This window comes from Strix aluco, chromosome 2 (genome assembly GCF_031877795.1).
Source record: "Strix aluco isolate bStrAlu1 chromosome 2, bStrAlu1.hap1, whole genome shotgun sequence".
NCBI classification, from domain to species: Eukaryota; Metazoa; Chordata; class Aves; order Strigiformes; family Strigidae; genus Strix; species Strix aluco.
In genome coordinates, this window is record NC_133932.1 from 2808903 (window position 1) to 2822218 (window position 13316).

The 13316-nt window shown below is 39.0% G+C and overlaps 1 protein-coding gene across 10 annotated transcripts in view; it reads right to left on the bottom strand.

Annotated features, from left to right (window-relative positions):
- Positions 1-13316, bottom strand: part of ZBTB20 (zinc finger and BTB domain containing 20) — a 492466-nt gene that overhangs the window by 424636 nt on the left and 54514 nt on the right. The window contains exon 1 of one of the 10 annotated variants that reach the window (XM_074808375.1): positions 8027-8122. The exons of the other annotated variants lie outside the window; for them this stretch is intronic. The gene's annotated coding sequence lies outside the window, so the exon portion shown is untranslated. Of the gene's footprint in view, positions 1-8026; positions 8123-13316 lie in introns of those variants that run through there. 10 annotated transcript variants of the gene reach the window in all.

The window sequence follows — 13316 nt, forward strand, 5'->3', positions numbered from 1 at the left end:
ACAATCCTATCACGTACTTCTGGGCAGGAAGGAAGGACAGTGGATGTGAGCTATGGAAACTGAACTTGTGGGTAAAACTCCCTGTTGGAGAACTGCACTTGCCATCTTCTCAGCCCAAGCAATGCTAACAAGCAGAATGATACTTAAGAAGTAGATTATTAACATCAGTGAAAGCCTCTTATAAAGAAATGTCTTCCACTTGAAAAAAAAAAAATTGCATTTGTCTGCAGTTTTTTGTACTTAACATGGTTAAAAGTAACAGAATTGAAAGACATTACTGGGAGAAACCATTATCCAATTTTCAGTGCATGTGCACTTCCCAGCTTGTGTAATAAAAAGATTCACTGCTTGCCCGTGAAGTCAGGAGGTCCCGATTCTGTGAGCAGGTCTGTCTCCTCACACCCACTTGCACTCACACACAACTGATATCACTGCAGTTCTGTATGGAGATTCCCCTCAAGAAATTTCTGTAAACTTGAGGGCTTCGTTATTTTCTCTCTGGTTTCGCAGGTCCTTCCAACTTAGTACTGGAGGAAACAAAAGTCCTTATTTACTACTGGTTTGCTTTTTAAAGAAATTTGACTATGCTCCTCATGAGCAGTATAGAAGCTGGGATTCTCTTTCTTTTTTTAAAATATAGTCATTTTATGGAACATTTTTTGCTTTAATACTGAAAGCACTGCTTCAGCATCTTCTAGACCAGAGCAGAATTCTCCCCCTGTTCCAAGAGACTTTACAGTATCATTTTATCCCATTCTGCGTCAGAAGAGAACCACGTTCTCTTGAGACTTTCATGAAAAGAATAAGAAAGATAAATCAGACTTCATCTCAGACATGAGAAGCCCAGGGACAAGACCTTGCTGTCTTATTCAAAAAGAGGACTTGAACATGGTTGTTCCCCATCTCAGGTAAAGTGACTCGATCATAAGGCAACTGATCATTCTAAACAGATTTGCAAAGTTTCCATTACCTTGACCAGGCTTTTTTTTTGAGGAATGCTACAAACCCCAAGAAATCATTAATAAGATCTGGTAAAACCTCTTGAAAACACTGAAACCAAATGCAACCTCCACTAATGTCAATATTACCGTATATAATGATTAAAGGACAGTTTCTCCAAGGTGATCACTTCCTCTGTAAGTGTATTTGCACACACTTGTTTGCACATCCTTTTTCTGGCTACCAAGCTTCACTGGAAAGTTAAGGAAATTTTAAGGGAAGTATAATTTTCTTTAAAACAGGAAAGGGACTCTAAGTAGAAGAGAGAGAGGTCCAAACAGACCTTCAGGTGGCCCAGGAGCCCCCAGGCTTTGCCCAGCTTTCTCTGGCACCTCTGTAAACATGAGGAGATTTAAGGAGAGGGGACATGACAGGAGAGGTGGGGGGATCAGCTGCCATAACAAATCATCATGGGAACTTTTAGGCATCTCAGAAGTGTCACAGAGGTTTATATTGGGCCCAGTGCTATTGAAGGTAATTCAGAAGTTCTCACTTCTGCAGTGACAGCTGGAATGAGGCCATGGCGCCAACTCTGCAGTTGCAGAGCCAACCCTTCACCAACGTACAATGGCTAAGCAGATGAGTTTTCACCAGATCCAACTTTTTCCACGTCCATTAATTTCAGAGGGATATAGTGGAACAAACCAGAGATCAAGTCCTCTGATTTAGCCTTCAAACAATACAGTTGAAATCCCAATTCCTTTTTGACTTCTTCAAAATAAAAGCCTGGCGATGCAAAGGGAATGTGGAAAAATGGAAGAGCTTACACTTTACATTCCCATTTTGTCTCACACCTTGGAGGGCACCTGGGTAATGACTATAAGGGGACAAGGTGCTTCCAAGAACAGTGCCTGACTGTATCCCTAAATTGCTCTCCAGGTGTCACATGGAGAGGAACTCACTGTTCCCAATCTTGGTCTATTCCCTTTTACAGTAAGTTCATGGTGTATTTTTATTCAAGAAGGTGTATGGTTGAAAAGGTACCTAACAGACCTGTGAAGTTCAAATCTTTGTAGCGATTAGATCTTTTCTGAAGTTCCACTATACAAACAGGTTGTATTTTAATGTATAAACACAGAAACCTCACTTCAATGCAGACAAGACTTAAGATGTTCTCTCCTCCCTAGGAGTGAGAGAACAGTATAAAATATTTCCTAAGTGGCTGTGACAGATCTCTCCACAATACCTTGGCACATGTTGTATGTACTAATAGTCTGTCATAAAAGAAGAACGATCAATACTCCAGGGCACCAGCCATAGGCTGTGGAGCATCAGGTTCACCCAGAGGCTCTGCACATATGCTGTTACTTTTGGCAAGTGGCAACCTCACCATGCTCCAATTCCTCATCTAAGAAATGAAAATAATAGCTCTGCCTCTCCATCAGCATTGCACAACTAACCATGTTAACGTTCTGTTAGTAAATATGAGGGTAAGATGGGCATCATTCCCTGTTACTGAAGACTGAACAATTATTTTTTAAGTGTAGGTGGTAGGGCTTTCCGTGCTGAAAGCCAAGGGTGGTTTTGGATGAAATTTATGGCATATTGGACAAAAGCTACAGGATACATGTACAGAAGCTATTCTTCTCATCTATGTCTCTCTCCCAGACTTTTAGGGAACTGAAGTGAAAGGCATACCATTAGTTTCTGTGCCCCAAAAGTTGTGAGAACTTTCAAAATTATGCAAGTCATAAAATAAGCATTTAAACAGTTTCTGAAAGTAGAAAAGGCTTTTAGGGAATGGAATGCAAAGAGAAAACACATGATGCTGGAAGGCAGCATGGAGAAAACCAGACTGAAAAGATTTAACCTGAAATATTTCTAAACTTATTTTCTGATTTGCATTTTTGAGCCCTAATATTCAACCTAAACCTTCCAGAAGTTTCAAACAGTACTTTTAAGACCTCTGGAATACAGTCTGTCAGACTAAATTCACAGTTTTTACCCTTCTCATTTGTTTTCGTTACTATCCCATATATAATACCTTAAAAAAACCCCACCTAATCCATCAAGTTGGGTTTAACTTACACAGAAGGAAAAAAAAATACATATTTCTCTGGGCATCAGACACTCCTATTTCCAAACTCCAGACCAAAAATACGAAGTTAGACCTTAATGTGGGCTTAATGTAGACTTAAAACTGGCTGGTTTTGGTTAAAACCAACTACAATGAAATTTAAGAAATAAGAAAAAGTTACATGAGAGAAACCACTGGGGGTTGGATTGTGTTGGATTTTTATTCATGTTTATTAAACATATCCCAAGAAAGAAAACATTTTTACCACTGAATGTCTTGCACAGGAACCCACTAAAGAACATTCAACCTAGTCTAAGAAACCGAAATATGTCAAGGAGGAAATAAAGCAATTATTTTCACAGGATCAATCAAATTCTCTTTTGCCTTTCACAGGCAAGACAAAGAGTTGCCCAAATGCATATATGCAGAAGGGATACGTATGGGCCAGCATCAGCCTTACCAGGCAGATTCTCAGCAACCATAAATCATCACAGACAATGAAGGCAGGCTGACAGCAAACATCTGATTATTTGGTCATCTATTTTGTCCTGACTAATGTTGGAAGCAGAGGGTCCACTGAGGAAGGTAGAGCTGCCATTTGCCCACAAACTCACTAGCATGGTATACCATCTATACCAATCAGAGAAGTCCTCAAGTCTTCATTTAACTTCAGTTGAGAATCCCCAAATGGTAGCGGAGTGACTCAATAACATCAAAGTGAATGTGGTCACAGGCATCTTTCAAGTCAATGAGACCTGCTGCTGTTCTGCCTTCTTGATGAAAGAACACATCTACAAGCAGTGCATGACAGAGCCAATTCTCAATTCACATGTGGCACAGAAAAGAACTACTGTTTCACTTCAACAGGATCTTTAGTGCCACCAATCCTGTCTATCTTATTCTTAACTGAAACTACTGAAGACCTTGGGACTGTCTCCCTCTTCTACCTGAGACAATTGGTTCCTGGTCACACAATGTCTCTACGGCAACATAAAATAGTTTTAAACCTGAGAGCAATCCAAACTCCTAAGCCTAGGTGGCAGAGACCAGCTCATATTCACCCTGCTCAGAGTTAAAAGCCTCTAAAGCAGATTTGTCTTCAACAGAATTACTTGAGAAAGTACAAAGTGGAGCCACAGGGAGAGCTAACAAATGAACTGCACAGGTATCAGGAGTCAGGTGCTCAAACTCACCTCGCGGCCCTCTTCCATTTAGGAGAACAAATCAGCCATAGTACACAATTTCCAAACTTTGACTGAAGTTAGTCTGGCATCGACAACTCATTTTCAAAAGTGACTTTGGGTATTTCTGATCCTAAGACAAATCAAGCCTCAAAAAAAATGCAGAGGGTATTATCCCCTAACTGGATGATCCACTACTAAGAGTGGATTGCAAGAACTTTAGGCATGATGGAATCTATTATTGAAATACGGAGCTGACATTTGAAAAAGACAAAATAAATGTGTACATATGTAACAATTCTAGAGTCAAGCTTTTGTGAGAGAAAATTTAAGGAGGTTCTATGAAAAAAGGTGTTTTTTCACTATGAAAAAAGGTGTTTTTCATACAGGATAGGCAGATATAGGTGAATAAGAATCAACTGAGAAAACCCTTTCAAATGTAAACATCTACTACCTGGCATATAATTTTGTTCTTCTGTGACTGCTGAAAAAAACCTTCATTTACTGAAAGTGATAACAGTACTGAGCTTTCCATCTCAACTGCCCAATGTCATGCCATTCTCAATTTATCTGTCACATAGAAACCAGTTTCCAATAAAGATCACCAAGAACTTCTACAAAAAAATACTCTATTGAGTACTGTGGTTGTAAAATTCTGAGGGTGCCAGCAAACTCAAAGACTGTGTCCCTGTTGATCATCACTGGTAAAGAAGTTGGAATACAAAGTTCAGCTCCTGCCCCAAATATAACTCTACAGGACAAAAAAATTAACTAACCACAAGGAGAAGTCTTTTGACCTGGAATCATCATTCTGTATTCAATTCTGTTTTATGTAATGCCTTCTTCCCTCCACACCCCAACTTTAATTTTATTTATTTATTTTTTTTAACTCCGGAAAATTGAGTTGAAGTAGTTATCTAATATTTTTGCAATACCACCTATTGCAAAAGACTAGGGAGTTACACTGGACAGATTAGACACTGAAAAACTTTTAAAATTACCAAGAAATCAAGTGCAACGTACAGTTCTGTTGACTGGTCTGGATTAACTCCCAAAATCAGCTGATAGGAGGATGTGAGAATCCTTCCAAGAAGTTAAAACCTGTAGCTAATAAAAGTAGCTGCAATATGAAAAATTAGGCCCTTCTCCCTTTAAATCACAGCCCATAGAGGCATTGAAGTAAATCCCTTAATCTCTTTTTAAGTAGCTATTTTATCCCAACTTCCTCTGTGGTTTATACCCTCAAAACATCTACACCACAACTCAAGAACAGCCTAGGCAAGGAGCTTCAAGTTCTTTTTCTTCAAAAAGCATATATAATTAAAAAAAAAAAAAAAAAAAAAAACCAAACCAAAAAAACCCACCAAACCAAGAGAACCACTAACCTGAGTTTGGCCTTCCTGATCTTTTAACCCTTTGTCCAAGATCATGCATCAAAAAGAAACATTCATCACTCGTTAAAACCACCCTCATGTATTCACTGAGGCATGCCAATGATTAAAACACTGTATGTTTGCATCTTTTACAAGTACATATCAAATCATGAATCTGATTTCATCCTTGTAACCAATATATGGATGAGAGAAGTAGAACAGCAATTTTAAGGCCTCAAGTCTGCACACGGACAAGTTTTCTGCTTTCTTCACCACAGTATTCAGTAGAGCATTGGGCAGATCCAAAGGAGATCTGTCAAGATTTGGCACAGCAGCCAAATTAACTTGCTCCAGGATATCTAGCGAGTCAAGGGTGGATTGAGATGCAGACCCAGAAATCTAAATCTCTTAGTCATTTACTGAAACTGAATGGCCAAAAAAAACCTTAGAAAAAAACTTTCAGAAGAAAGGTTCAGTAATAAATTTTAAATGATGATGCTGCTTCTCAGGGAAAACCAGAAATATGTATTTAAGATGTTGGACCATGCCTTCCTCAGACAAAGACAATTCTACAATATCATAAATCTATGCCCGACTCACTGAACAATAGCATAAAAGGTGCTGGATTATGAAGGTGAAAGTGTTCACTTAGTCTTCAATTTAAAGGTGACACATAACTTTTTATATATATAAATTACTTTCTTTTACAACACTTGGCATTTTCACAGAACTTTGCAAACATTAACTAACTGTCATAATCTTCACCAGGGACGCAAGTATCATTATCTACATATTACAGATGGGAAGTTCCAGGCAGAACAGTTGGGTAACACATCTAAGACCACAGAGGAAGTCCTATCAGTGCCAAGAGAAGTAGATCCTTGCTCCCAGACTCACATTCACATCATGCCTCCCAAATTGCATACTAGACTGGTCTCCATTTGATTGTAAAGGTCAGTCCTATCTTTTCATTTTTATGAAGAATAAAACTGTAGATGTTGACAGCATTTACTTGTGATCTTGGTGATTCCACTAGCTCAGCAGAGGAAACACCACATAGCATTGAAGGTTACAGACTGAAGTGTAAGATCACCAGATTTTAAGGAACATGCCAGAGAGGCAGATGGTTATATAGTAATGAAAGGAGAGCATTATAAACTAAAACCGCATTCTACAATCTTCTTCCTTGTTTAGACATATGCACCCTGACTATTTACTAAACCCATCTCACATCTTTACATTTCATCATCTGCATCAGCTCTGAAATTTTTTGTGTTTGTTTTTGCTTAAATAAAAATAAACAGAAATCTTCACACCTGGTGCTCATATTTAAAGTCACAACACAGATAAAGAACCACTCATGAACTGGGAAAAGGACACTCGATAGCTGAATTATGGGTTCCCATAACATTTCATTCCTTTGGTTAATGCATTTCTTTGAACTCCTCTGTCCTAAGTGCACAGGATATATGAGCATATCAACACTTTCATGACAGCCCAAATCACCCACTTTCCATAGCAGTAGATTGACATGTCATGGAGAGTGTGATTAGAAGGTCATCAGAGTACACAAAGCACCAGATTAAAGCTCAAAACCAAGACATATTTGCTCCTTTGGTTATTAAAAAAAGATCAGCGGAGAAAAAAAAAAAAAGCCCTGTTGTAATTGAAAAATATGAGGCTTAATATATTGTTGAAAACGCTTCTGTGCAAGGCTGTTTGGGATTTTTTTAAAGCCAACAGTATGTTATCTTTTGATAGCGAAAATACACATTTATTATAATGTGGCCTCTACTTAGGCTGGTATCAGGTTGACAGGTCAGCACCATTTGTTACTGCACCAAAGTCTTAAAAAAGAAAGTAAGGAAAAAAAAATAAAGATGAGCAGAAGGATGAATACATGTTCCAAACTTTGAGATCTTTTTGATTCTGTCTGTCGATCACATTGCTGACTATGTAACAAAAAAGCTGGTAATTCTTTGGATCTCCATATTTCTCTCAGCTCTAGCCCACTACGATCTACCTTCTGCTTTTTTAATACAGGAATCTGAATCTGCCAGTTTGCTATCCTTTCTGAGAAAATCCATCAGAAAGAAGGGAAGCAGGCAAGCTATCATCATATCCCACTAATGTCCAGGAAATGCCAGCCTAGCAGCTGTCACAACAAAGGAACTTCAAAGTCACAGCAAAAAAACCTAACAATTGCCCTTCCTAACACTGTATCATTAATGAAAAACTTCACGAGAACCAGAATCAGCTTAAGAAGAAGGAAGAATTAAAAAAAAAAAAAAAAAAGAAAGAAAAAAAGAGAAAAAAAAGAAAGGGTAAGGAGGGAGGTATTTGGTTGTTAATTTTTTTTTTTCCCTTTTTGAAGGAGAGATGCAAACGCCTGCACTCTCCAAAATGTCCTTGATTAAAATCTTCAAGAAAGTTATATCATTCATGCTACCTCTAACCTTTTGTCTTCTTGCTGAAAATTTTCAAGGAAAAATGCTTCCATCACGTCCTTGGTGCAAGTACTCAAGGATGAGCTCTGAAGATCTTAAATCCCCTTGTCTCCTTGAAGGAAGTAAACGGATGTCTGCTAAACACTTAGGTTTACATAACATTTCTTCCCCCTTATTTATTGAAAAAAAAGTCTTTTTAGAAAGCACTTCATATTTTGAGAACACTGAATGCTTTCTTTCCTTTTTTTTTTTTAGTATTTTTGGCAAAGTATGTTTTTGATTATTTAAAGATAATCTCTATTCTAAATTGCATCTGACTCACATAACCTCCATACTTTAGAAACCACAATAAAAGTGCCATATATTAGCTATAAATGAATAGGGAGTGAGTCAGTGAATAGTTAAGGACATTCCACGGAAATGCATGAGCTGCATACTAAGTTTTTAGAAAAATATTCTATTTCATTTTTAGAATTAGCAGTATAGGTTACTTGGAACAAAGAAAATACTCTTTTTTTAATTCCCAGATGCAATGTGTTTTGTTTTCCTTATGCATCTTTGTCTACTGTACAAAGAGACCTTTAGTGAAGTGACAGAAACACTGATGTTTTCAGAGAAAGAATAGTCACAACTTGTACATATTAAAGGATTTCTGTAATTAAGATTTTTTTTAACTCTTTCACTGGGAATACCTCATTCCTTGGCCATTGAAAGGCCATCTTACAATATCAGCTTACAGAAATTACTTTAGGGAAATCGCGTGTTTTCCCCTAGCTACTGAGTTCAAGTGTGCTTAAGTTCAGTGCTTTAAGTATTTAAAAAAAAAATGTTGATACTTCTACTTGCCAAGGCTCATATTCTCAGCAATGTCCTCATATTGAATATATGAAGAAGTTCATTAAATACTAACTGAAGTTTTCCATGCATCATCATGTTTGCAGATCCACACTGGGGAGTCATGCCCCTTACTGCATGCATCCCAGATCCAGTAAGTATGGTATAAATAACTACATAAAAATCCTAAGTAGGGGACATGAGACAAACAGAATTCTTACAGCACAGGATTATGGCTATAAAAAGAGTCATAATAACTCCCATTCTATCAAACCCATAGCTACTGTCTGAAAACCAACCTTTTTCAAGATCAAAATCTGACAGAGGTAAAACATTCACTACAGACAAATATAAGAGAAAGGTTCTCCATTCCAATTTAAAAGCCAGAAAAGCTGACTGGAACCTTAATCTGAGCATAAACTTAAACTTGATGTGGAAACATATCCAGGACAGGGCCTTAGCAATCCCGGCAGCCATAATTCACTTCCAGAAAAAGCATTAACTACATGGGTGCTGAGCATCCTGGAGGACCCCGGCATAAAGCTAGGGGAAAAAAACAACCAAAAAAACCCCCCACGGTAAGGAATTGCTCAGTGGACCTAGGTGTACTAAGACCAAAGGCACACAGCATTCTTTCCCATTGCCTTTCCTGACTTGGGCTGCACTAGGTGTTTGGATGGAGAATGCAGGTCAAGTTCCAACACAATCATCCAGCCACGTCTTAGCTATCCCCTGCAAAGGAGGGGCAGGCAGTCAAGGACCCCCAAAATAACAGAACAGTATTGATTAGTTATTAATCTCACATTGAACCATGGGGACGGAAGAGGACAGGCTCTTGTAGCCAGTATTCTGCAGTCAGAAATCAAGGCCATGCAGAGCTCTGGGGACAGACTGGTGTTGACCCCAAAGCCTGTGCTGGCAGAACCTCACCTTTTTTCCACCCCTCCTCATCTGTCACTACCACGCAAGGGAAAGTTTAGGGTTCAAAAGAGAGTCCTCCACCCATACCTTTGGCTCACAGCAATATTAAGCAATCCTCCCTGTTAAATGACAGCTTGGGACAGCAGCTCTTTATGCTGAATACTTAAATAAGAACCCCTGGGCAGGATACTAGTAACAAATCTTTTAATCAGCAGCTGTTTCCTATACATGATAAAATAAGGATTTCCTCAAACGCGACAGGTCTGGGAGATCCTAAACCCCTTTCCACTTAATCCCCATAGCAAAAACAACACGTCCACCCAGCCATTGCAAATCTTTTCACTTCTTCTCAGATGGAGATGTACACTCCCCTGATATCTCTGCCAATAAAAGCAGAAGGAGGAGCGAAACTTAATGAGATATAAAAATATAAGTGGATTCCTTTTTGTATCATTTGCTGGTTTTATTTTTGGACTGTTTCCCCGCTGAGGTGACATGATCTGTAGCAACACAGCATAACCCTAAAACCCAGCATCCCTCTCTGCAACACTTATTCTGGTGTGTCCATGCTGAAGCTAAACAACGGCTGATGGTGCAGAAGCGGATCATCCACACTCAGAAAAAGAAACACCATGGACAGAAGGATAAAAGAAGGCTTATTCTTCAGAGTTTAGCTTGTAGCTGGCTACATGTGCCAGAGCGCTAAGGATGAGAAAGGCTTTTCCCAAGAGTACGACCAGGCCAGGCAGCTCAGCATTTTCAATTGGGAAGTAAACAGTTCTAGTGAGCTTGAGGAAAACAACAACTGCTCTCTATCATGTAACTTTAAGAGGGCATTCTTCAAGAACAGAAGGACTAATTAGGTCACAGCAAAACTTCACATGCTCTCAGCAAAGACTGTAGTGGCTCTGCTGAAGTCATCTCTTCTGTAATCAAAAATGGTCCAACTCTTCAGCCTTCCCCCAACAGCCTTGCTCTGTAGCCTCTGTCTGACCAAATGGTCTCTTGTTTTGCCCAGTCAGGTACTTTTACAAAGCAGAACAAGGTGCTTTTACCAAATCAAAAGCCCTAGTCTAGCAAACTAAATGACACTTCAAAACATATCTGGCTCACCTGGTGCAATTTCCCCCTCCACTTCCAGCAGCTTACAGATAATGTAGGATAACCAAAGCTGGGTGTGCTCCCAGCTTTATATTTGGAGTACTATAAAGAATGGCATTTGGTTTGCTTTCTCCTGTAGATACCAGTGAAGGAGGACCTTCTTAAACTGAGCCACTCCAGAACTGAAGTATTCCAGTAACCTCATATCACACAAGCTTAAAGGCCTATCCCCATATGAGTGCTCAGAGCTGTCCAGTGAATTCAAAGCCACAAATACAAACCCCGTCTATACATACCCTTTTAACACAGCTATTGCTTCCCAGTGAGCTACAGTATGCATGCAACACTGGGTACTGCTCTGAAGTTGGAAGCAAGCACTATTTATACTGCAACAGAGAGCAAGTTTGGTCTTAACAGGAGGGATGCCAGCTTCCCAAGCTGGCACACATGATGGTTTTGCACACAAGAAAATAAAAATGAGGAACAGAGGGCAGAGGAGGGAGCAAAAACTGTAGTCCTCACTCCTTCTGTCTGTATCTATTACGAGTGCAAAACCAGCTGTAAACAGTAAAGATGTCCCTACTAAATAAAAATACCATCCCGATTAAACAGTGGTCACGGCAGTTAAATATTTTTAGACTTAAAATAGTCCACTACAATTCACTAGGATGATGAAAGACCTCCTAACTAAACTGAACATACAGTGTAAAGTGCAGCCTTTATCAGAATGAATAAATAGGTGTTGAGGACTCTAAGTTGTGGGGAAAAAGTCTACTGAAAAACAGTTTTTAATGTGATTGCACCAACTTACGGAGATGAAAGAAGAGGGTAAAGGAAAACTAAACCACCTAACATGTCGTATCAGTCCTCTGCCAGGATACTGCAAAATGCTATTCTTCATTATATTTCCTTGAGTCTTCTGCCTATATTCTGTTGGTGACAGCTTGATTCTGCCTACGCTTATCAAATGGATGGGTGCATGTACAGCCATATGATGGAAAAGGGCCTCTCCATAAAAACAGCAGCTGAAGGCAGTTTGCTGCCACCAGAACGAACCCTCCATGCTGCAGCTCATTCTGCAGGAGCCCTCGGGAAAGCCCAATTTGGGACACAGGCCAGCCTGGCTGTCCAGCCGGGTCGCACAGAGTCCAACGGCCACCCCAGAAGCATCACTTGGTCTAGGCAGCTGCTCAGAAATGGATGGCACCAGCCTGGTGTGCTTTTGTGTGCACGCGTGTGTGTGATCTCTGGGCTATGTGAAACTGTGGACTTTTTACCACCTTCTTGCAGAATCCACTCCGTGAGTCCAGCACATGCAATTGTCAGGAAGTTTTTGTGATTCACGCTGAAATTTTTCCTTGCTGAATTTTACCCCTTTGAACATCTTAAAATAATTCCTTTTTTGTCTTAATATTTTACACCCTTCAAATACTTGTAGATTGTTATCATATGTCTTAGTCATCATTTAGTCCAAACTGTACATATTAAAATCTTGTAATCTTTGCTCATATTTCAATCTCTTCAGCCTCTTAACTTCTGTTGCTCTTCTCTGAATTCTCCACTAATTTCTTGACAACTTTTTGGCAACAGAGTGGCCAGAATAATAGTGTCATGGACACCTTACGGCTGTACAGAGATAAAGAGGGAAACTTGTGCAACACCAAAATGACATTAGCTCTTCCCTAAAAAACAACAAATATGTCTAATCTGTTGTCCAGGATCACTTATTTTTAGTGGCTGCATCATGAAATGCTCTGAAATACAAGTACAAATATTCACCTAAAAATAATTACTTAGAGACAGAGTTTAATAAACTCAAAACTGTGTTTAAAATGGCTTCATGTCACCTGTGAGAAAGATAGCATGGAACAGTATTTGCCTGTAATACTGGAGAGTAAATGGCTGAAGGGAAGTCTCAAAAGACATGACCCATAGAAAAGAGGCCACATGAAAACAGTTTCTTCACCACAAAACAAATTAAGGAGCAAGTTACAATCAAAAAGATAAGGAAACAAAGCAAGGTTTAAAAAAGGAAATATTTAAAAATAAATACAGCTCTTTCAAACTCTGGAAAACTCTAATATACAAAATCTCTACAAGGGAAGACAAAGCATGGTAGCTTTCTGTGTTGTCTACTTGGACAGTAGAAATATTCTTCAGATAAATCTGAGCAGGCATGGGACTAAGATGTATATAATCTAACTATTATCTTCCTAAAAGTTAGGTATCTAACTGAAGCCACCATAATCATCTCCAGAGAGCCATTAATCCCATCCTAAAACTGTAATATATTTAGGATGAATAGCTCTCTAGAGGTATTTCTCCTCCTCTCCACTGCTAACAGAGGGAGACTAAATAGCTGTCTTGACTACATTTTCCTTTAAGATGACTAAAGTTAAGTAACCTGTACCCAAACATCATTTTTAAATGCTGGTCTCTAAAG